Below are 6,000 nucleotides of genomic sequence, written 5' to 3' on the forward strand. Positions count from 1 at the left end.
AACAGGAGGCTTGGCATTAAGAAGGACATTGGCTGAACTGGACTAACGTATGACTAGACCTTACTGAAAGACGTGCCCATGGGGGAAGGACATTGCGGTGTGCTATTAAGTCATGTGCAGGACATCCGCTTTTTTCATTCCGCTTCCAGCTAAATGGAGAAAAGCAATGTCTCAGCAGCACTAAATGGATTCTGCCCTGGAATCGCCCTAGGGCAACATAGCCAGAGGCTCAATTACTACCATTAGGATGAATTCCCACAGTACATTGATGCATAAGCCCTTTTTCGGGCAATGGGAACTGCTCCCAACTTCAAGTGCATCCAAATAACATATCTGTAAGCCTAGGGCTTGCCGATCAGAAGGTCAGCGGTTCGAATCCCCGCAACGGGATGAGCTCCCATTGTACGGTCCCAGTTCCTGCCAACCTAGCAGTTTAAAAGCACGTCAAAGTGCAAGTAGATAAATAGGTAAATGGCGGGAAGGTAAACGGCGTTTCCATGAGCTGCTCCGGTTCGCCAGAAGTGGCTTAGTCATACTGGCTACATGACCTGGAAGCTGTACGCCGGCTCCCTCGGCCAGTAAAGCGAGATGAGCGTCACAACCCCAGAGTTGTCCGCAACTGGACCTAATGGTCAGGGGTCCCTTTACCTTTAAGCACACATCAATCATGGTGGTAATGTACATTTTTACATGTACACATGAAACATTTTAAAGGCCCACCATTATGTTATAAGGTGCAAAGGGACACAGAGTCACAGTAGCTTCCTAGCATTTGCTGGAGTGGAAAATAATTTATATTTTTGAAGTAAAGCAAGGAGGAAGATCCAGAAGGGGGCAGTACAGAGGCAGTCACCAGTCTTGAAAAAGACATTTAGATTTTTTTATTTTATTTTTTGGTACTGTCATGCTTAACATCTCAGTAAGTCAGAAGCCTTTGGATTAAGCCCAGAAGAGGGTGCTGCCGACCTCTAAGATGCTACAGCAGGGGAAAATTTATACGCTGTAAGGTTTACCACCTGCAGTACAGCTAGCTGGTACATAAATAGAAGGCTTCCTTCTCAACACCCTTTCTAAAGGAAATGCTCCACGCCCCCAGGCAAACAGCAAATCCACTAAGCAAATCTCACCAGCAAGGAAGCTAAACAGTTCTCCCATCCGATTTGGACTGCAAAGACGGCAGCCCAGGAGAACTGGAAGAGGAAATGACACATGTACTTACATTTGCTGTGACAGCTTTTGCTGTAGCCTGGATGCAAACAAATCACAAGGAAAGCCACGTTTAAAAATAGCCAGCATGGGATGCCATCGCAATCAAAAGATGCTAGGTGACAGTTACTGGAAATGGACAAAGAAAGCAGATGGTGGACACCTAAGCGGGGGGGTGGGGGTGGGTGTAAAACAGAAGCGGGAGTCAGTGCCAGTGGAAGACAGAGTAGAAAAACTCCACCCATAATTCTGAGTTAGGGGCAACCATGAGACGGAGGAGGAGGAGGAAAAAGAAGAAGAAGAAAGTAAGAAGCAGGTAGGTGGGGGCTGGCTGGGCACACAGTTGGGGCAGTGCCTCATTTGCCCCACTAGACCAGCCGCCACAACGGGTTCCAGATGTTGTGGCAATTCCCATCCAGTGGCGTAGCGTGGGGGGTGCAGGGGGGGCCGGCTGCACTGGGCGCAACATCTGGGGTTAGGGCAAATTCACAGGTTAGGGGACGCAAATCCACGGGTTAGGGGGCGCAAATCCACGGGTTAGGGGGCGCAAATTACTTGCCTTGCCCCGGGTGCTGACAACCCACGCTACGCCACTGTTCCCATCTGCCCCAGCCAGCACAGCCAACGGTCAGGAACCACAAGACATTTCCCAGATAGGGATGAGAAGGATGAAAAGCTGGTAGCGTTGCAGAGAACAGAGTTTCCTCTCTGCCACCGGCAGCAAATCAATACACTGGAGCAAATCAAAGGCATGTTGCACACTAATTCAAAAACAGCACGTTCTCCCGTTTCCCAAACGCTGAGCCCAGAAATGACTGCAGCTTTATACTTCAGTAGTCCCAGTCAAATCTGCCCCTTCTTCCCAGTCCACTGTGCTTCTGTAAGGATAGGGCCAATGGCAAGATGCATACCCTTCTCTGACGCAGCAGAAACCTCGTTTCTCTGGGACTTCTTATTGACACACACTGTTTTGTCAGGACTGTGAGGGCCTCTCAGTGGCTTAGTCCCAAGTACATGTGCATAGCTATATTGATCAGTTGCTTCAGCGGATGAAATGGAAGGGGGAATTTTTTAGAGTTTTAGAGGAGAGCTCACAATGAGTGGGGCACAGGAACCAGCTTTGTGCCCAGTCTAGCTTGCTCAGTGCTGCTGTAGGCTCTACATTGACTGGCAATGGGTTTCCCCAAAGTTTCAGGCAGGGGATGTTCCCAGGCTTACCTGGAGATGCCAGGTGTTCTACTGCCACTGTCAGAGGCATCATACCACTGAATCCCAATTGCTGGGAATCACAGATGGGCAGAGTGCTCTTGTGCTCAGGTTGCAGGTTCGAGCTCCGTAAGGGACAACTGCATATTCCTGCATTGTATGGGGTTACACTAGCCTCAGGGTCCCTTTCAATTCTATGAGTCTATGATTTAAAGCATATGTTCTGCCTCAGAGTGCTAAACCTTTGTTTATGAAACAATATGCCCTTTCACACTTCTTTCAATAACAGCACAAACTTATGCAAGTCTTCAAAAGCATGAGTACAATGAGAATTACTCCCATGTAAGCGGTTATAGGAGTATAGCCTAAGGATGTTTTCCTGCGGGAATGGGCAAATTTATTTAAATGCAAATTAACGTAGATGGTTAAAAAGGTAAAGGACCCCTGACAGTTAAGTCCAGTTGCAAATGACTCGGGGGTTGTGGTGCTCATCTCGCTTCACTAGCCAAGGGAGCTGGCATTTGTTCGCAGAAAGTTTTTCCGGGTCATGTGGCCAGCATGACTAAGCTGCTTCTGGTGAAACCAGAGTAGCGCACAGAAACGCCATTTACCTTCCTGCCAGAGTGGTACCTATTTATCTATTTGCACTTTTTCATGCTTTTGAACTGCTAGGTTGGCAGGAGCTAGGACTGAACAATGGGAACTCACCCCGTTGTGGGGATTCAAACCGCCAACCTTCTGATCGGCAAGCCCAAGGCTCTGTGGTTTAGACCACAGCGCCACCCACGTGCCAGTAATGTAGATGGTTAGTCAGTTATAATTAATCAGCTGTCAGCTCTTAAAAACTATCTGCTTCATTTCAGCAAGAGGGTGAGTAGACTTCTGAACTTAATAGATATGCCCCCACAACTTAGAAGGTTGGGGGCACATGCACACTCAAACACAGATACACACGTCAAAATGTGTCATTGGCCCAGCTGATTTGCCCCCTTCTCCTACACATCATTTTTTCATAAAACATATCCAGTTGCTTTTCCTGGAGGAGACTGCGGCCAAGATGGCGGAAGTGGAGCAGAAGAAGAAGCATACTTTCCGAAAGTTCACCTATCGGGGTGTTGACCTGGACCAGCTCCTCGACATGTCCTACGAGAAGCTGATGCAGCTGTACAGCGCCCGCCAGCGCCGGCAGCTCACTCAAGCAGCACTCCCTCCTCAAGCGGCTGCGCAAGGCCAAGAAAGAGGCCCTGCCCATGGAGAAGCCTGAGGTGGTCAAGACCCACCTGCGAGACATGATTATCCTTCCGGAAATGGTGGGCAGCATGGTTGGTGTGTACAATGGGAAGACCTTCAGCCAGGTGGAACTCAAGCCTGAAATGATTGGCCGCTATTTGGGAGAGTTCTCCATCACTTACAAGCCCGTTAAGCACGGCCGACCTGGAATTGGGGCCACCCACTCCTCTCGGTTCATTCCTCTGAAGTAAGGGGATTTGGGAAGAGTTGTGTCTCTCGTGTAAATAAAAGGGTTTCCCAACAAAAAATAAAATAAAAATAAAACATATCCAGTTCCCAGTGAACAACGTATTTATTTCCTTGTTTGTTCCATTAATTAGCTTTCCTTCATTGGCCAGGATTGGAGAATGACATAACACATCTAAAACAACATTTTTTGAGGGGCGGGATCCTGATCCCTATGAATATCTCAGTTAGGCTGCAATCCCATACACAGCTGTGAAAAAGCCCCACCGAATTCAGCGAAGTATTGCTTCTCAGTAGCCACACGTAAGATTCTGCTGTGAATGTCTAATTCAGAAACACCGCCAGCTTATATTCTCTTTTATTTTAATAGGACATTTCAATTGTGCCTCATGGTCTACAGCAAATCTTCCTATAATACCTTTTCTGTTCGTAGCTAGATATTATCTGTCTTAAACTCCACAGGCCAAAGTTTTCCTGAATGTCTTCAATCCCAAACATTTCCAATTTTGGTAATCCTTAGTTACACTATTCAGGATATTATTCAACACAATGAGAGTCTCACAGGAGTGTCATTCCAGCTATGATTGATAATTACAGATGTAAAATTTTGCAAAACTTGTTTTCAGCTGAATTTGATTTATTTGAATGCAGCTACATACCAGGGAGAGAAAATAAATGTCAAACCTCAAGTTGCTAAGATCTGAGATATGAGGCAGACATCGCATTACATCTGTGTAGCACTGGACTCTGTGAGAAATATATAGCACCAAATCTCTCAGGAGTCAGTTGGACTTTGGATGTTTTCTCTAACAAATGTCACTGGCAAAGGAATGTCCCACTCCACCTGGAATATTAAAATGTGTGGCTAAAGAGAGGAAGGCCTCATTCAAACCAAACACAAAACCATAGTTTAGCATTATGGGAATGAGACTGAATGAGCCTTGGGTTTATGCATGCTCCCTTCCCCTCTCTCCAGCACAGTTGCAGAGGAATCTAGAGGCATTTGCTCCACAAAACTAACTTGGGACAAACTGTAGATAGTTTTTAAAACTGTGGTCCAATGTCAAACCATGATTTACAGTCCTGGTTTGTTTGGGTAAATTATCATTAAAACAAACTAAGGTCCCTGGGGTGGTATTCAGCTACGTTTTACTCACAACATACCGACTGAAATTAGTCATGTTCATTCATTTCAACGTTTCTACTCTCAATAAAACCTAGTTGGAAATAATTACAAACTGCAGGTAGTTGAAAACAGAAGTAGATGCTTTCAATTTCCTTCTGACAGCTGTGCTGGAAAAAGAGATGGTATGAGGAGCATGCAAGACCAAGGTTCACCCAGGCCTGTTCCCATAGCAGAAATTTTGATTTAATGTTATGGTTAAACTCAGCCTAAATGGCTGGCTTGTGTTTTTGTACAGTATGCACTAGAGAGACAGCTAGCAAAAATCAGTGCTACTCAAAGTGGAGGTCCAAGGACCAAGGTGCTGGTCCACAAGCCATCAGCTGTGAGTCCACAGCAACTCCACCGGGACCAAATATGGTTCTGTTCCCTGGCATATTGGGGAGAGTGAATTGCTGGGTCACCACATCAGATAGTTTGAGAAGCACTGGCATAAATGATAACACTTCTGTATTGGTTCTAATTGTTCAGGGTGCGAGGAGGAAGAATCCTGTGACGACTACATGTTCATCTGGCCTTTCCAACCCTCAGGTGAGATTCCATACAAGCAGACGAACTGCCAGTCACAGCCATTACTCTCCTCAAAAGCAACTTGGGGGTAAAGCAAGAGAGAGCCCATGTAATCCCAACAGGGTGGGATGGCTTTATATAGTGAGTTTACCTGCTTATGGCTTAATGACCGTTCCTGCGGCTCTCACTGCTTAGGGGTTTTTGGTAACACAGCTTGTGACAGGAAATCCTGTTTTCCGCATTAGTTGGGATATATATATATATATACAAATAAGACATACATTCACACACTTATATGGTACCAAACACCCCAAGCATTATACACTGGAATTTCCAAGGATATGAATCTTCTGATTGCCACATCCTCTCTGACTGTGTTTCCTGATTGGGGAATCTATGCAACTGGTCCTCTGGGAACA

The 6,000-nt window shown here is 46.1% G+C and overlaps 1 pseudogene; it reads left to right on the forward strand.

The window, feature by feature from the left end:
* Window positions 1–3,430: 3,430 nt before the first annotated feature.
* Window positions 3,431–3,949, forward strand: LOC114592736 (small ribosomal subunit protein uS19 pseudogene; annotated as a pseudogene).
* The last annotated feature ends 2,051 nt before the right edge of the window (window positions 3,950–6,000 follow it).

This window comes from Podarcis muralis, chromosome 2, assembly GCF_964188315.1.
Source record: "Podarcis muralis chromosome 2, rPodMur119.hap1.1, whole genome shotgun sequence".
In the NCBI taxonomy this organism is placed as follows: Eukaryota; Metazoa; Chordata; class Lepidosauria; order Squamata; family Lacertidae; genus Podarcis; species Podarcis muralis.